Here is a 20,285-nt window from a genome sequence, read left to right as displayed (position 1 = left end):
TTGTACAACCGGCCCTAAATAAGTTATCATATCTTATTTCATTTCTGTTCAAATATCGCAATAATGCGGCAAATCAGTGATTTTCGCAAAATCAATGTACTAGTTAATACATTATCAAACTCTATGATTTTTTAATTTCAATTTCAGATCATAAATGAACAGCTTATGATTAATAAGACGTGCGTGTTATGACATCATCAATTTCGAGTTCTGGAATCCTTTAATTACAAACAAGAGTATTGCATTCAAATGGATAAATTACACGCAATGAAGGAATAAATGATGGTAATAACATTCTAAGTAGTAGAGATGCAACGAGTTATCACACATTGTTAATTCGAATTCTAGATTTAAATTTATCAAGAACTTTAAAAAAATTTTATTCACTTCAAGACTTCAAAATTGTGGTAGAGGAGCTTTCAAAATCTCCATGATTAAGATCAAACAAGAAATTTGGTTTCCAAACCCAACCTCATCTGAGTCTAATCCACGGAAGATACTGGTTTGAACGGAAGATATCGTCGATTGTCAGAAATAATCGAGGTCAGCTGCATAGCATTAAATTGGAAGAATCAGCATTGTGGCTAATCCAGCTTTAAGACAACTTAAATCAAATTTTGCGACGTTGGAATAGTGGGCAGGTAAGGAAATATACTTAATTAATTTTTTATACCGAAATCAAATTTTAGAATGTATCCAAACTCAAAGTTTGTCCACCCCTGAAAGTTTAGGCATCAACCACATTACAGCAATTATAAAGTTGCAGATTATATTACCTGCTATATAATAACGGTGTAGCTTTCGCTCAATAGATGGCGCACCAACCTCACTTTCCACATTATATATATATAAATATATATATATAACATTATTTCATCCCTTAATCAAGTTCATGGCTTAATTCTTTAAATCAAAATCAATCCGTATTTATTATTAATTTTATTAAAAAAAAATGTTTTTTTATCAACAATTTTAAAAAACATTCCTTATAAACACATAATTTTCGTCCCCTTTTCAAAGAAGAATAATAAAAATAATTTAGTGTAAACGTAACGTACAATTTCGCGTAGGATTAATGGCCATAAAATTGGAATGGACGTTAAATGACTCGTTTACTGAGTCATTAAGGCGTAGAGAGCTATTTTTATGGCGAGTTCTCGTTGTCTCTCAATAGGGTTCTTCGGGAAGTTGTATCTCAACTCTTAATAATTTTTTTTTCTTAAAACCCCCGGAGGCGTAGTAATAAGAAGACAATAATTCAAAAGCGATAAGAGTTCATAATAATCTAGGTGATTAAAATCTTAAAATATTTTAATAATTTTAATGAAACCAATTTTCAAATTGGAACGTCGTTTGTGAAATTAGAAATCTGTGTTATGATGAATTATGGTTAGAAAATTCCAGGAAGCTACAAATGTAGAATGTGAAAGCACAAAACTGTAGTTAATTTCATTAACTTTCCACTACGTTGAACATATTTTTGATTATTATTCTCTTTTTTCGCCGATTTAGAAATGAATATATTTATTTAACAAGATAATTAAAAATTTGATGCCGTTAGTTATGGAGACATTAGAGTGCTAATGGTGGCCATTCCTGTTGGGTGGGGGAAGCCCATTTACGAGGTGGGTTGGATGCGTACGTGCCGTATTTGCATGGGGCGGCCTGATTGCCCGTTTCATATGGAAATAACGGAACTCACGGAGTACGATGGTGGTGGAGGAACGTTAATTTGTTGTTCCTGGTGGCCGAATGGCGGTCCTAATTGTATATCGTGACTGGGGGCAGTAGTGACGACCGGTAAAACTCCCCGAAACGAGCTCTAAACGACGGGAGGCTACGTCGTGTTACGAAATTAACTTTGAGGAAAACTTTTTTTACTAGGTTAATATTAATTGTCTATTAAAATATGGGGATGTAAACGAATTGGAAAACCATTTAAACACTAATAAATTACTTGTTTAGTGGTTAAAAGAAATTTATTTTGGGAAAATGATATTTATTTGAAATAGAATTATTGAAACAACCGGTTTCGACTTTTTAACAGCTTCAAGAGGTATTTCAATATTTTATATATATCAATATGCATATAAGTCCATAATTTACGCTTTCTTTACTTTAATTTTTTAATTATTACATTTAACGAATTGATTGGGTTTAAGTTGGTTTGTCTTAGGATTGGATTGGGTTGGTTTGCTTTAGGATTGACTTAGGTTGATTTGCTTTAGGGTTGGGTTGGATTGGATTGCTTTAGAATTAAGCCCACACTGTCTAGTTTGAACTACATCAACATTTTTAATGATAATTCTAGTATACAACTAAAATTAACTCTAGTTCTAGGTCTTGTGTTAGTTCTAGTGATGCTGTTAGTACAAAACTAGAACTAATACTAGACCTAGAACTAGAAACATTCGGATTTAGCCGCACGTCTCTCAAGACGGCTAAACCCGAATGATTCTAGTTCTAGGTCTAGTGTTAGTTCTAGTTTTAGTTCAATAAAAATATGCAACATAGTGATATCTTATGCTAACTAGCGCTACCTATCATTGTCACTAGAACTAATATTAAACCTAGAACTAGAAATATTTAGATTTAGCCGTCTTAAGAGGCGAACGGCTAAACGGAATGTTTCTCGTTGTAGGTCTAGTGTTAGATTTAATGCTAGTTTATTTGTTATTCAGTACTAAATTATTGTATATTTTTATTGAGCTATAACTGCCTTCTTCATATTAATCCGTTATATCGAAGTTTGACTGTAATGTCAAATTATAATGTTGCATTAAGCCTATGTTGTCTAGTTTGAACTACAAGAAAATGTGTTGACTTGTTTTGAGTTGCATTCTTTTTGAATAGCGTTGGCTTTATTGCTAAGACTTGACTGTCGACCTAACTACTCGATTTGTTTACTTTGAAGTGGGTTTGCTTCGAGGTTGATTTGTTTTATGACTATGTCAGTTTGTTTCGGTGTTGACTTGCTTTGGAGTCGGGTTCTTTTTGATTATAGCTGCTTTGGGGTGTAATTAGCTTGCATTGGAGTGGAATGATAATGTATGAGAGCTGTACATGGTTGCTTGGGGGATGATTTTACATGCTCAGGGTTTGGATTGACTTGCTTTGGGAATAAGTTAGGTTGGAGTACTTTGGGATTAGAACTTTGAAGAGTGTTGCACTTTGTTTGTTGTAAAATTGAGTTCTTTAGATTCGAGGTTAGGTTGGGTGTTAGCTTTGGGGTATTATGTGATTTGGTGTCCTTATTATAAAGTTACATTTCTTCCAACATACTCCAGAGTAAGTATGTTGGATATACTTACTCTGGAAAAACATTATTTTTTGCTCGACCCCTTTAACTTTGTTTTGCTTTCTTCCTGGAGTTGATTCGCAAGAAAGATTAATTGAGCGAAAAGTCTTTGTAAAGAAGTAATCTTGCTTTCATTCAGACTTTCTACAGCCCTATTTCGATCATTCCCATAATTGATCAAATATTTGAAATTGTCATTAAATCGTAGTTGGTTGATTTGGAACACCTCTCATTTTGGTTTTCGTCGTTCCACTTCAGTAATACACCCCTTAACTCAATGCATACGAAATCGCTTTGAAAACAACCTGCTGACTGTAATACAGTTTTTGATCTGACCAAGGTTTCGACTTTTATTGTTGTTAAATATAAAAGCGAACTCAACATTCTAGTGTTTAAGTCTTACCTTTCGAACTCAGTATGTTTCTTTCAACAAGCAGACTTCTAATAAAATTACAGTTAAATACGGAATCCCACAAGGATTTGTACATGGTCCGTTGCTGTTTTGATTTTTATTAATGACATGCCTAGCTGCCTGCCATAGAGCTCGGAGGTTGTACTTTATGCAAACTATAAATACCCGCCCTAATTTCAATACTCTTGATCAGGCTGCGTCTGCGACCCGAAGACTTCTATCTTGGCTTGAATCTAATAATCTTTCGGTGAATACGTCCAAGACTGAGTCATTGACGTTTGCTTTACGGGAAATTGCTCTAAATCTCACTCATCTGGTTAAATATCTTAGAGTGAGTGAAACTTGATTCCAAGGTAACGTGGGATAAATGTACTCAAGTTAAATAAATGTATTTTTGCAATTAAAAATCTGATAAATGATACTCTTGATGATACTTTTACCAACAAGTGCCCTACGCCATTCTATGTTGGGGTCACTCAGCTCATGCTGCCCAGGTTTTTCGAATGCAAAGGAGATGCTTGAGAGTCATGACTGGTTTGCGCTTTGCCAAATGCTGGGCCGTTGATGCTAAACAGTTTAAATATAAAATAAGACTCTACCTTGGTTTCAAAAGTTTGTATGGCATTGATGAATACCTCAAAAATAATTTCAATGACTTGGAGGGCTTGCCGATGGCATTGCCATAGTTGTAATCCTGCGTTTTTTTTTTTTATTGTAACCATCTTGCAACTTTTATTTGTTTATTTTATCTTGTTTTGTTTTTATTTTATTTTTTGCTTGCTGTAGTCAGCTCCTATTAATTGCAAATTTTTTAAATGGAACATCCTGTATATTTTGTGCTAGTTGAATTGCAAATCAAGTTCCATCATGGAATCCAATCATGATAAGTATGTCATACGTCTAACTTTAATAGTTTTCCTGATGTATAGAATTTAAAGAAAAATGTGTAATAAAATGTTATTATTGTACTTAAAAAAGTGACAGAATGTAATATATTCTGTCCTTTTCTTGTCACTTTTTTTTGTTGTTTCTTTTTTGTTTGTCTGTCATTTGTAAATCAGTAATATTATATTAAAATACAATTTAAGAAAAAACTTTAATAATTAAATAAGCAAAACGTGATAAAAATACAAAACATACAATTAAATGGCAGAACAATAAATCCCTTTTTTAATTACTAATTTATTTGAAGGAAATAAACAAACTATAAACAATTACTAAACGTTGCTCAACAAGTAAGTATTAATTTAATTAATATTTGGAAGTTGTTCAAAATGCCGTCCATTTTTTCTTCTACAAGTATTAATGCGCTGTATAAAAGATCTTGAGGTATCTCTTAATATGTGCACCTTATTTTCTCTAAAGTCGTAAATTATATGACAGAACAATTCATATTTCATTATTTACATGTTTTTAAATCTCATAAAGTACCAAGTCATATTAAAATCTGGTATATGGCAGTAAAATTATTCTACATTATAAAATATTACTCAAATAATAAAAGGAAGAACAAAAAAAACTGATAAACATAGACAGAATATAATATTAAATATAATAACGCGTATTTTATTACACATTGTTCTTTAAATTCTAAATGTCAGGAAAACTACTAAAGTTAGATATATGACATACTTATTATTAATTAAAGGTAACTTGATGGGCAATTCAACCAGCACACAATATACAGGGTGTTCCATTTAAAAAACTTATGAAAAAGCCATTTGAAAAACATCAAAAGTAACTAAGCTTTATGAACACGCTGTATAGCGTATCTAATATCTTTGGATACTATCATTTGGCAATAATGCTCATATTAAACAACAAAGTCTAACTCTGAAACCTTAAACAGGATTGTGCTTATTTGAATCATAAAGACATACAAGTCAATTTACTCAATACAGGGTGATTCTCAACCTATACGCATAAACTTGGGGATTTATTCCTCATGACAAATAATGACTATCTGGTGACAAAAGTTGTAGCAACAGTTGTTTAGTTGTGTAGATATTCTTGAAATTGACTTTCGAATTAAGAATACATAGATTACTTGAAACTACGATGGTGGTAAACAATTGTAATTTTAACAACTGTTTTTTAGTATGCTTGTGTCATTGTCACATTTAAATTGTGTAATAACATTTAAAGCTTATAGAATTTATGGCGCACAATTTCTCTATCTAACGAAGAACTTATGGACATGGGACTGGCATACGGAGAATCACGGCAAAATTCTCGTCTCTATGCAGAAAGTTTCTAGAGAGATATCATCCGACACGTGAATCCTTTTTACGTGTGATGCAACGTGGTAGGGAAAATGGCAATATTCGGCCGAGGCTTGGGTAAAATGGAGGAGCAGTTAGACCTTTACATATTGTTAATGTCGAGGAGGAGATTTAGAATGTCGTCAAAGAGCAGCCTGGCCTAAGTACTAGCATACTTGCAGAGCAACATGGGGTATCACAATCCACAATTTGGTGAATATTGAGGTACAACCAACTCCATCCATATCACGTGCAATGTGTACACAAGTCCTACTACCAGTGGACTACATCAGCATCAGTTGAACCCAAATATTATTAATAACGTTTTAGTTACGAGGCAATTTTCACACGAAACTATATTCACAATGTCCACAACACACATTATTGGGCATATTACACATTTTCAACAAAGATTTTCTGTGAATGTGTGTCTTCAAGATGGTGCTCCATCACATTTATAGGAAAATACAAAATATGGGAAATAACTTAGAACACTTGCTATGAGGTTATTTTAAAAAATTTTATGTATTCTTCATTGAAAGTAAATTTCACGGATATCTAGGAAACTAAAAAAGTTTTGCTACAATTTTTTTCACCTATTAGTCATTATTTGTCATAAGGAATAAATCCCCAAGTTTATGCGTATAGGTTGATAATCACCCTGTATAAGTATTAGGACGTTGGTGTTTTTGCTGTATTACAACGATGTTTTGTTCCTTACTAATTTGTTAGCAATAAGCAGTAAGAAATCTGGAGCTCCATTTTCCAAGACATCGTTTTCCAGTCAAATGGAAGAAACCTTTCCTTGTGTTTCTCTTTTCTTTGCACATGTTTAAATTCTTGAAATGATCTATTTTAAACGTATTTTGCAAATTGCTATTTGCAATTTTGCTCTTTACTTAGGTTCGGATTAGATGGGAGTAAAAACAGTTTTAGTTAAAATTTTTTAAATTATAATTTTGTTATTTGAGTTTTATAAAGGAGAAGTAAAACAGCAATTGATTTTGTGATTTTATCAATACCATTTATTATTAACGATACACTTTCATAAAAAATTACATCCTTTTCATACAGCAGTATTACATTACATTAACCCTAGAAAGCTAAATTATCGTAAAAAATACGAGTTCAATAAAGATATACAGCTTAAAGATGTCCAAAAGCTTTCTAATGGTCTCTATAATTATCAAATACTGTTTAAATGCTTTTTAGACCGTGATAAAAATTACCAGAAGATTTTTAAAGATATCCAGAAATGTCCAAAAACTTTTTAATGATTTTTCGTTCGTCTCTCAAGACAGCTAAACGCGAATGTTTCTAGTTCTAAGTCTAGTGTGTCAGTTCAATAAAGATATATTATAGAACAATCTGGCGTTGAGTAACAAATAAAACTAAAACTAACACTATCTAGAACTAAAATCATTCGGCTTTGGCCGTTTCCAAGACTAAACGGTGACTTTTGTGCGTATTGTATGGAATTCTGAACATTGTACTTGTGAATGCATATATCATTTACGTTACTAATGTTGTGAAAAGTGGAAACCGGTTTTAAGATGAAAATTTGCCATGCAAATACACCACAGCCTTATTGAGCCATGGTTTCAACAGCGATTACAGTACTCAACTTTGACCAGCAAATTCTAGCAATCTGTTGTGGATATCTTGAAAGTTTCGGGGGACCATGACCTTCTTCAAAACCTACCACAAAGAATTGATTGATGAATTATGATATATTTTGACTTGTGTTCATTAATGTCAAAATTTGTATCTATATACAGGGTGTTCCGGGGACTCGGGGAATAAAATTAACCTCATATACTAGAGCAAAAATGATGACGATTGGTGATAAAAATTTATTATAAAAGTCTCCAAGATATGGGCCATCAAAGTTCAAAAATTTTAACACATTTTTCTAAATATTTTCAATACCATTTATGGTAGTGCGTTGAAATTTGGTACAGGGTAAACAAATATCAAGCAAAATCATTGAACCAATTTTGACTTTGATCGGGCGGCGGCAACCATGCTATACAGGGAGTCCCTAAAATTTGTTTGCTCAGAACTTTTTTGTTCGATCGTAACCCTACATTTATTTTTGCAGTTTCTAATAGAAAATTTATTTTAGAAGCTTTTATCACTCTTAGATAATATTGATAAAAATCGCCGTTTTAGTGGTAAATGCAAAAATGGTAGGCTCCCATTTCAATAACACTAAAAAAAAAGTCTAAGTCTGCCATGACAATTAACAAACGAATTCATTGACAGTTGTAAACACGCTTACTCGTTTAAACAAATACTAAAAACCTTGTAGTATTCGAAATGGAAAATTACGCGTTTGGAGAACAAACCGATATGCTTTTAACATTGGGTGAATGTCTTGGAAATTCCGTTATCGGCAAAAATTCCCGAATCGTAGAACCACCAACAGAAAAACGTTTTCTCGAATTGAAGCCCGATTAAGAGAAAATGGATCACTAAAACATATCTTTCTGAACAACGGCAATCCTAGATCTGTTCGAACTCCTCAATTGGAAGAGTTAATTTTAGAACATGCAGAAGAAAATAGTACTTCGGACATGGCTAGGCGATTTGGGACGTCAAAAGCTTTACCCATTTCACTGCTGTAAGGTTCAGGAAGTACAGCTTACCGATTATCCAATTAGATTGGAATATTGTCAGAAAATGCAACAGAAAATACAAATTGATAATCAGTTTTTAGAAAAAATACTTTTCACCGATGAATCTACTTTTTCCAAAGATGGAATAATTAATTTAAGGAATTTACATAGTTGGGCTGAAGAAAATCCAAAATGTTTTCAAAACTTGGAAATCTCAATGGAGATTTTCTCTCAATGTTTGGGCTGGGATTGTGGGGGATGTCATTGTTGGTCCCGTTTTCTTGCCGTCAAGACTTGATGGCCCTACATACCATCAACATTTGGAAGGATTGGACGAGTTCTTAGTGACGTTCCGTTAAATACCAGAAGGGACATGTGGTCTTTTTGAACATTTCCTATAGTATTTTTTATTACTTGTCTTGTTATTTTATGTATTTGTTTTATTTTTCCTGTTAGCGTTGTCGTTAAAATTAAATTTATTGTTTTGTATTATCTTTTATTAAATCAACTAAAACAAATTAAAAAGGGGTTTACCTAATCTACACTTGGAAATGTTACATACAGTTCATTTTTTTTCTATAATACCTGTCAAATTGTTGTAAAGTTGGCAAAATTAACAGGGAGTTTTGTTTTATCATGTTTTGAAGTAAATATGTCACATTGACGTTTGAGCTTTCGTTATTCAAAAAGAAAAGGTGCATAAAAAGTGTTGTGGGGTGTTTATTTGCCATTTATTTACCTAGAAAAGGTATTTTATTCTATTAATTACTTTGTAGCACGTTTTTACAACAAATATGTACTTCGTGAAAATCGTATTTACCTAAAAATGTATTAGTATTTTAACCTCAACTAAATAGTTACTGAAAATGTTACTAAAAACCATGAAAACAACATAAATTTTATAAGGGTCCTAGATAATACCAACAGAAACCCTAAATAATTTACATTGACAAGTATTATAGAAAAAAAACGAACTATACATAATATTTATGACGGCTCAGTTCGATTTGCACTTGTCATGGCCGACTTAGATTTTTTGTTTTAGTGTTATTGAAACACTAACATTTTTGCATTTAACACGAAAACGGCGATTTTCATCAATATTATCTAAGAGTAATAAAAGTTTCTAAAATAAATTTTCTATTAGAAACTGTAAAAATAAATGTAGGGTTACGATCGAATAAAAAAGTTCTGAGCAAACAAATTTTAGGAACAGCCTGTATAGCATTGTTCCCGCGGACCGATCCAACTTATAAATTACAAAATGGTTTTACGTGATATTTTTTTGATATTTATACTGTACCAACTTTCAGCACATTAATTTCACCATAAATAGTGTTTAAGATATTTAGACAAATGTGTTAAAATTTCATAACTTTGATGGCCTGTATCTTCGAAATTTGAGGACTTTTACTAATATTTTTTACATGAATCGTCATCATTTTCACTCTAGTATATGTGGTTACATTTGTTCCCCGAGTCACCGAAACACCCTGTAGAAGTATTTTTTATAACATTTTTTTTTCTAGTCGTAAATTTTACAATAGTTTAGCTTTAACGTAACGTTTGAACAGTTTAGCTTTCTAGGTTTAAGCATTATATTTAAAAAAAAAAAGCAATTTTCTTTTTATAACATTTTTTTCGTTAAACCATGTCTGTTTCTTCTCCTCCAGTATCACTTTTCTTAGACGACGGAAAGATGTCCGTCATTTATCAAACGGGGTTGTGAGTTTGGGGGGTTCTTCTTCGCCCCAACGCCATCTACTAAGTGATATTTTCGAGAAGCGCTAATCAGTCTTACGTAACCGCTTGCGATCAATTACGATATCAATCAGGCTGACTTTGGCAGCGGCCCTTTTTCACCAACGTTAACGGAGACGGGGTACGCCTCTTGATGAAATATGGCGCTGATTACTTCTTACATCATTATTTTTATCGTTCCAAACTTCTTTTCTTTTTTTTTTTTTGGGTAAATATTGAATGTTAAGGTATCATTTATTTCGGTATTTAAAATCACGATGGTCAGAATTTCTTTTGTGAAATTTTTGTATTAGTTTTTGATTGGGAGGTAAATAAAAATCTTTTTCGCGGAAACGAAACGAGCTGGCGCATCCAGCGAGTACACGTCGAGGGTGGTAAAAGTCTTGATGCCGTTTGTCGAGGGGGAGGTTTGGGATGTTAAGGACCTCATTAGGAGAGACGATGTCCATACCGAAAATTTCACGTTTTACGTTCATTATTTTTCGATTACGTTTATTAGGGAGAGGGACCGATACCGATGGTCTTCGAGGGCGAATGCTGGAGGGCGTACATTTTTCTCATGGGCGGTAATTGGACGGGAATGTCAATTTTACAATTTCTTTTTATTTAGATTGACAGCTTATGGTCAATTTATTTTTTAACTGTAAAAGTAACGATTTCGTTTTTTTTTTCTTGGATGGAATTGAAATTTTATCTCTTGGACAAACTTTCTCTTTAAATCGTTTTCTTCGTCTTCACATACATACATTGGAATTCGCTCTAATGCACTTTAAAAATTCTATCCACCCTTCCTTCGGACTTTATCGAGCGTGCATGGAGGCGGCGGGGCGGAAACGCCCGTTCGCATCCGCCCCCCAAAAACCACCCGGCGACGGCGTCCCCCCCGCGCGCACGGAAACGTAATCCTCACGACTTTACGTTACGTGGCAGTTTCTCCATGAAATTGCAGCAGGGAAGCGACCGAATCGCCTCCTCTTCGTATACGTATATATATAGAGTATAAGGCAAAAGAATGGAACGTTTTTTCTTCTTTCGGAGCCGCGCTTTTAGATCAATACTTCCCCCTTACGTCCTTCGTCTTATACTTTTTCCCCCAAGGAGAGGCACACGTTTCCCCCTTGCGCCATGTGGGGATGTAAATCTCCATTTGGGTAGAAGCCTCTTTTTCATCTTTCTTACTCTTTCTCCGAGATACTTTTTATCTCGCTTTAGGTCTCTTTTGGATGCGGAGGTTTTCTGATGAAATTACTTTTCGCCTGGAACAGAGCAAATAAGAAACGATTTTTTTTGTCGGTGTTAAGGAATCGAGAAAAATAACGTTTTAAAATGGTTTTCAAATTGATTTCATTTGCAAATAAATGATACCTGTTTATTATTTATTAAAATAAGAACATTTTGTAATAACATTATTGCATATAAAGCAGGAACAAAACTGTAAATTTTTAATTGTTCGTTAAAAGAGTTTATCTATTTTTGATGTGCTTGGGGTTCCTGTTATTAACATTAATAAAATTCTAGTATGATCATGATCTTGATGATATGATTCCAAAAATCCTTCCTACTAAGATCTCTCCATAGATATTGATCAGAAATCGCCAAAATCTTAACATATACCGTTTTTATTGCAAAAATTGATTGTAACGCAAAAGCTGAAGCGCATGAAACGAAATGTTGTCCATCAAAATTGATCATAACGATTTCAAAAATCGTTATTTATAATCAGATTCAATTCTGCAATAATCAGCTTCTAGATATTTAAAGAAAAATCCTCAAAGTGTCAAAATTTACTAACTTTTATCATTAAAATTCATTCTAACTTACAACCTAAAACCGATGGAATAAAACGTCATCCATAAAAGTTGGTCATAATGATTCCAGAAGTTATCATTTAACTCAAATTTTATTCTGTTAAAATCAGATACTAGATATTGAGCATAAATCGCCTAAAACTCAAAATATACCGTTTTATTACAAACATCGATTGTAACTCACAAGCTAAAACTCATGGAAGGAAATGTTGTGCATGAAAATTGATCATAACACTTCCAAAAATCATTATTTATAATCAGGTTCAATTCTGCAATAATTAGCTTCTAGATATTTAAAGAAAAATCCTTAAAACCGATGGAATAAAACGTCATCCATAAAAGTTGGTCATAACGATTTCAGAAGTTATTATTCATACTTAAATTTTATTCTGTTAAGATTAGTTACAAGATATGGAACATAATTCGTCAAATCTTAAAATGTGCCGTCTTTGTTATAAAAAATCGATTGTAACTCAAATGCTGAAACTCATGGAAGGAAATCTTATCCATGAAAATTGATCATAAAGATTCCAAAAACCATTATTCATAATCAGATTCAATCCTGTTATGATCACTTCATAGATATTGATCATAAATCACCAAAACCTTAAAATATACCGTTTTTATTACAAAAGTCGATTGTAACTCAAATGCTGAAACTCATGGAAGCAAATGTTGTCCATGAAAATTGATCATAACACTTTCAAAAATCATTATTTATAATCAGATTCAATTCTGTAATAATCAACTTCTATATATTTAAACAAAAATCCTAATAGTGTCAAAATTTATTAACTTTATCATTACAATTCATTCTAACTTACAACATGAAACCGATGGAACAAAACGTCATCCATAAAAGTTAGTCATAACGATTCCAGAAGTTATCTTTCAACTCAAATTTTATTCTATTAAGATCAGATACTAGATATTGAGCATAAATCGCCTAAAACTCAAAATATACCGTTTTATTACAAAAATCGATTGTAACTTAAAAGCTGAAACTCATGGAAGGAAATGTTATCCATAAAAATTGATCATAATGATTCCAAAAATCATTATTTATAATCAGGTTCAATTCTACAATAATCAGCTTCTATTTATTTTTAAAAAAACTCTTCAGTGTCAAAATTTACTAACTTTATCATTAAAATTCATTGTAACTTACAACATAAAACCGATGGAATAAAACGCCATCCATAAAAGTTGGTCATAATGGTTCCAAAAGTTATCATTTATAATTAAATTCTATTCTGTTAAGATCAGTTACTAGATATTGGGCATAATTCACCAAATCTTAAATTGTGCCGTTTTTGTTATAAAAATCGATTGTAACTTAAAAGCTAAAACTCATGGAAGGAAATGTTATCCATAAAAATTGATCATAACGATTCCAAAAATAATTATTTATAATCAAATTCAATCCTGCTAAGATCACTTCATAGATATTGATCATAAATCGCCGAAATCTTAAAATACACCGTTTTTATTACAAAAATCGATTGTAACTCAAAAGCCAAAACTCATGGAAAGAAATGTTGTCCACGAAAATTGATCATAATAATTCCAAAAATCATTATTTATAATCAGGTTCAATTTTGCAATAATCAGCTTCTATTTATTTAAAAAAAATCTTCAAAGTGTCAAAATTTACTAACTTTATCATTAAAATTCATTGTAACTTACAACATAAAAGCGATGGAATAAAACGCTATCCGTAAAAGTTGGTCATAATGATTCCAAAAGTTATCATTTATAATTAAATTCTATTCTGTTAAGATCAGTTACTAGATATTGGGCATAATTCGCCAAATCTTAAATTGTGCCGTTTTTGTTATAAAAATCGATTGTAACTTAAAAGCTGAAACTCATGGAAGGAAATGTTGTGCATGGAAATTGATCATAACACTTCCAAAAATCATTATTCATAATCAGATTCAATTCTGCAATAATCAGCTTCTAGACATTTAAACAAAAATTCTTAATGTGTCAAAATTTACTAACTTTGCCATTAAAATGCTTTCCAACTTACTACGTGAAACCGATGGAATTAAATGCCATCCATAAAAGTTGGTCATAATGATTCGAAAAGTTATCATTCATGATCAAATTCTATTCTGTTAAGATCAGTTACTAGATATTGAGCATAATTCGTCAAATTTTAAAATGTGCCGTCTTTGTTATAAAAAATCGATTGTAACTCAAAAGCTGAAACTCATGGAAGGAAATGTTATGCATGAAAATTGATCATAAGGATTCCAAAAACCATTATTCATAATCAGATTCAATCCTGTTATGATCACTTCATAGATATTGATCATAAATCACCAAAACCTTAAAATATACTGTTTTTATTACAAAAATCGATTGTAACTCAAAAGTTAAAACTCATGGAAGCAAATGTTGTCCATGAAAATTGATCATAACGATTCCAAAAATCATTATTCATAATCAGATTCAATCTTGCTAAGATCACTTTATAGATATTGATCATAAATCGCCTAAATCTTAAAGTATACCGTTTTTATTACTAAAATCGATTGTAACTCAAAAGCTGAAACTCATGGAAGGAAATGTTGTCCATAAAAATTGATAATAACGATTCCAAAAATCATTATGCATTATCAGATTCAATCCTGCTAAGATCACTTCATAGATATTGATCACCAATCACCTAAATCTTAAAATATACCGTTTTTATTACAAAAATCGGTTGTAACTTAAACGCTGAAACTCATGGAAGGAAATGTTGTCCATAAAAATTGATAATAACGATTCCAAAAATCATTATTCATTATCAGATTCAATCCTGCTAAGATCACTTCATAGATATTGATCATCAATCACTTAAATTTTGAAATATACCGTTTTTATTACAAAAATCGATTGTAACTCAAAAGCTGAAACTCATGGAAGGAAATGTTGTCCATAAAAATTGATAATAACGATTCCAAAAATCATTATGCATTATCAGATTCAATCCTGCTAAGATCACTTCATAGATATTGATCACCAATCACCTAAATCTTAAAATATATATTAGATTATAGATTGTCAAACGCTGAACCTTATGAAAGGAAATGTTGTGCATGAAATTGACAAATTCTGCAATAATTAGCTTCTAGATATTAAGCGTAAGTCATAAAAGCAGCATAAAAATTCATTATCACTCAGAATCAGGAATTCATGGAATAAAATGTCATCCATAAAATTGTTCAACACGGTTCCAAAAATTCTTAATCTGATTTAATTTTGCTATAATCAGCTTTTTTGTGATACAAAAATTATACAACAATTCGTAAATCATTAGGTTTTTGAAGTTCTTAGATAATTTCCCGAGTTATTTATAGATTTCTAGATTCAGGATTTCATAAGGATTTTCTGACATCCAGGTATTTTTAAGATTTTGATGGCGTCTGAGATATGTTTTATCTGAAAAGAGATTTCCAATGGTCCAAGGATATAATTACCCGAAAAATTTGGGGTTATTTAAGACGTATCAGGACTTGATCAAATTGATCCTGGGGGATTCCCAAAGATTTATACGAATTATATAATAAAATTATGATTTTATTTTAATCAATGATTACCATTAAAATAGGAAGTAAAGATGATGTTTTAATTGCAAGGTGAAACATTCGATGTAAATATTAGCTTTAAATGCACACAACTAAAATTACTTCCCCGAGAAAATTCTTTCTTTCTTTCTTTCATATTAAAAGTAAAGAAAATGCAAAAAAAAAACAAAACACACAAAACCCAGTGCTGTTATTTCACGAATAAATTTTCCCATGCAACCTTACTCCTTATTTCCAATTTCCCTCGTCGTTCTCTGTAATAAACCCGTGCAAGACGTACACAAGGTCTCCCACCATCCACCATGCACCCCCGGAAAGTGAGGGATCCGGGTGGGGGGTTGGTTTTGGGTCGCGTACCTCCGGTATATTTCAATTTGATATCTTTTGTTAGGTAATAAAGGAGTCCTTATTACATATCGACATGGCTGCGAGGCGAACGGCACCTCCACCTCCGCGAAACCACCCATTCACCCACGTTTTCAACCCCCTTTTTCCATGCCCCGTTTTCAAGATCCCCCTTCGTCTCCCACCTCGTCCCCTTCATGTATAATAATAAAGAAGCGGCCGTGTCGTGTGTTCCCCGTTGCAAACAAACTGTGTGCCTCTCGTGAAGTATAATCAATACCGGGGGTGGCGGTGGTGGTGGTGGTGGCGACGGCGTTTTCAGCGTCAAGACGCCGCCACTGACGCCGCCTTTGGACCGTGATGTTGAAACGTAAAGAACAAATAAGGGAGGGAGAGGAAAAGGTGGATTAATTGACGTATTTCTTTTGTAATTGTTACAAAGTGACTTCCTTTAAAAATCTCTTCGAAAAATTATAAGTACAATTAACGAAAAAATTCACATTGGAAATATCACATACGATTGTGAGGAATGTTGGAGATAATGTTGAGGAAGACAGGAATTAATTGGAAGATATGAGTGACGATATTGAGAAATATCAGAAATAATATTTACAGGTATATTCGAGGATGTTGATAGATGATTAGGAAGATGTTGAGTGAGGCATGATATCAAGGAAGATAATGATAGATGACGGAAAATATATTCAGGGAGACAAGGATAGCATTGAAATATGTTAAGCATTATGTTGAGAGATATCAGGGACGATGTTGAGTACTAATTAGAATTATATTGGAAGATATCAGGGACGATATTGAGAAATATCACAGAGAATGATGATAGAAGATAGAAAATATAGTAAAAAAGATGATTTTCTGATATCATCGTATACAATGTTTAGAAAACTGTTTGGAAATATCACAGACGATTGTGAAAAATGTTAATGATAATGTTGAGGAAGGACAGAAATTAATTGGAAGATATCAGTGAAGATATTGAGAAATATCAGAAATAATGTTTACAGGTATATTCGAGGATGTTGATAGATGATGAGGAAGATGTTGAGTGAGGCATGATATCAAGGAAGATAATGATAGATGACGGAAAATATATTCAGGGAGACAAGGATAGCATTGAAATATGTTAAGCATTATGTTGAGAGATATCAGGGACGATGTTGAGTACTAATTAGAATTATATTGGAAGATATCAGGGACGATATTGAGAAATATCACAGAGAATGATGATAGAAGATAGAAAATATAGTAAAAAAGATGATTTTCTGATATCATCGTATACAATGTTTAGAAAACTGTTTGGAAATATCACAGACGATTGTGAGAAATGTTATTGATAATGTTGAGGAAGAACAGGAATTAATTGGAAGATATCAGTGAAGATATTGAGAAATATCAGAAATAATGTTTACAGGTATATTCGCGGATGTTGATAGATGATGAGGAAGATGTTGAGTGAGGCATGATATCAAGGAAGATAATGATAGATGACGGAAAATATATTCAGGGAGACAAGGATAGCATTGAAATATGTCAAGCATTATGTTGAGAGATATCAGGGCGATGTTGAGTACTAATTAGAATTATATTGGAAGATATCAGGGACGATATTGAGAAATATCACAGAGAATGATGATAGAAGATAGAAAATATAGTAAAAAAGATGATTTTCTGATATCATCGTATACAATGTTTAGAAAACTGTTTGGAAATATCACAGACGATTGTGAGAAATGTTATTGATAATGTTGAGGAAGAACAGGAATTAATTGGAAGATATCAGTGAAGATATTGAGAAATATCAGAAATAATGTTTACAGGTATATTCGAGGATGTTGATAGATGATGAGGAAGATGTTGAGTGAGGCATGATATCAAGGAAGATAATGATAGATGACGGCGTTTTCAGCGTCAAGACGCCGCCACTGACGCCGCCTTTGGACCGTGATGTTGAAACGTAAAGAACAAATAAGGGAGGGAGAGGAGAAGGTGGATTAATTGACGTATTTCTTTTGTAATTGTTACAAAGTGACTTCCTTTAAAAATCTCTTCGAAAAATTATAAGTACAATTAACGAAAAAATTCTCTTTTTTTTTACTCTCTTTTTCGTCGACTACTTCTTCTGTACAAAACAGATGCTCAATTAATCTGTTCATTATAAATCTATCAATCAACGGTGTAATTAAGTGCAACGAAACGAGGCTCGGCCTTCGAACAAAGGGGCGAACGACGAAGGCGATTAATTATTTCTTCTCTTCAACTTGCCAAATCGACGAAATCGACGTAAAACGAACGAAAGAACGCCCGTTCTATCTGACCTATCAAGAACAAGTGGCCCCGTCATCTGAGGACCGAAAGAACCCCAAGTCTTTTATTTAACGTTCATTCTTTTTTCTTTCACTTTAGTTACTTCTTCGTCCGGTATGCAATTACTTTCGCAATTATCGCCTTTTACGACGACGACGACCGACACACTGTTGCTTATTTTGTCCTTTATCTGTATCCATCGAATACACTTTGTAACCCCTTTTATAGGACGTTTAATAAAGATGTCATGACTTAACAAATTCATTTAAGGTATACGAAATTTAAAAAAAAATTTAATTTTAATTTTTTAATCAAAATAACGTTTTTTTTTGCTTTTCGTTTCATATTTTCGATTTATACGTAGAAATCAAAATATAAACCAAGAGTAATTCATCAACTATTCGATTTCTATGGAAATATATATCATTATTATATTTCTAGAGTCTGGTAGCGTGTTGTTATTAGAAAATGCGGGGGTATTGGGAATAATACAAAACCGAATTCCCCAGGAAAAACTTATTTTTTAAATCTTTTTGTTTTATTTGCGTGGAAATCCTTCTTGAAATTCACCACAAACATGCAAAACAAAATTTACGTATTTGTTTTCTCGCTTAATTAATTCAAAACGTTTTCTTTTCATTTTCAAACTAAGTAAACGACTTAAACGCAACATAAATGCAACTTGAATGCAACTTGAATACAAGTTGAAAAGTGTTGGTTCTGTTTGCCCGTTTAGTAATAGAGCTAACTAATTTTCAACTTCCGCCTTTTGGCGGCCGTGCGTAATTGCGCAATTGAAATCTAGTCTCTGATGTAAACAAGTCTCTGCTAACCGATTATTAATCGCTCGGTATATATTTTTTTGTTCACCCTGTGGGAAACCAGAAATTGATAATCGCAAAAGGAAACGCGCATCCGGTGGAATAGCATGTTTAATACAAAGAACTCCAATCTAACGAATTCAATTTATTATTATCCACGAAATCATTCTTATGCAAATTAAATAATTTCCTTATTTATAAATAGTATTATAATAAAATTGTAAACAAACCATCTAAATATATCCGTCTATATAGAAACGGGGTTTTACCTTCCCGATACTCGATACACAATAATTTATGGGCATGTGAAAATATCAAATAGCAATTAATCAAGTTGGTGAATAGAGCCGATAGCGAGTTCGCGCCGCTATAAAATATGTATATTTATATTGTAATTGGTTGGGTGAGAGGCAGCAGAATGCAAGAGGTCGAGTACGGGTCTCCTTTCTCCCATTCAGACGGAAGTATGCTAATATTTCAGTTCGGTTACCCTGTCGTGAGTTACGAGAGATATTACCTTTAACTCTTTATAATCGAAAGACTGTTTAGATCCGGGGTCGCAACCCCTTTTATATTCGAACTACTACTATAAAAATTATTTATCTTGTTTAATTCAAACAGGTTGAAATAATGTTTGAAATATTGTGTGACAAAAGAGTCGAATAAATTTATTAAATTAAAAAAAAAATCTTCTTTGATCTTAGTTCTATCAAGATGAATCCAATTTTCAAATAATAAGAGATATCAAGGAAGATAATGATAGATGACGGAGAATATATTCAGAGAGATAAAGATATAATTGAAATGTGTTAAGCATTATGTTGAGAGATATCAAGGACGATATTGAGTACTAATTAGAATTATATTGGAAGATATCAGGGATGATATTGAGATATATCACAGAAATGATATTTAAAGATACTTTTCTGATATTATCGTATACAATGTTTAGAAAAGTGTTTGGAAATATCACAGACGATTGTGAGGAATGTTGTAGATGACGTTGAGGAAGGACAGAAATTATATTGGAAGATATCAGTGACAATATTAAGAAATATCAG

The 20,285-nt window shown here is 32.4% G+C and overlaps 1 long non-coding RNA gene across 1 annotated transcript in view; it reads left to right on the top strand.

The window, feature by feature from the left end:
- Positions 1 to 369: 369 nt before the first annotated feature.
- LOC111419020 (uncharacterized) overlaps positions 370 to 20,285 on the top strand; it is a 191,864-nt gene continuing 171,948 nt past the window's right edge. Inside the window, exon 1 of the long non-coding RNA XR_011642387.1 lies at positions 370 to 641. This is a non-coding gene — a long non-coding RNA (uncharacterized lncRNA). The remainder of the gene's footprint in view (positions 642 to 20,285) is intronic.

This window comes from Onthophagus taurus, chromosome 1, assembly GCF_036711975.1.
Source record: "Onthophagus taurus isolate NC chromosome 1, IU_Otau_3.0, whole genome shotgun sequence".
Taxonomy (NCBI): Eukaryota; Metazoa; Arthropoda; class Insecta; order Coleoptera; family Scarabaeidae; genus Onthophagus; species Onthophagus taurus.
Note: the sequence above shows the minus strand (reverse complement) of the source record. Positions and strands in the feature narration are given on the sequence as shown.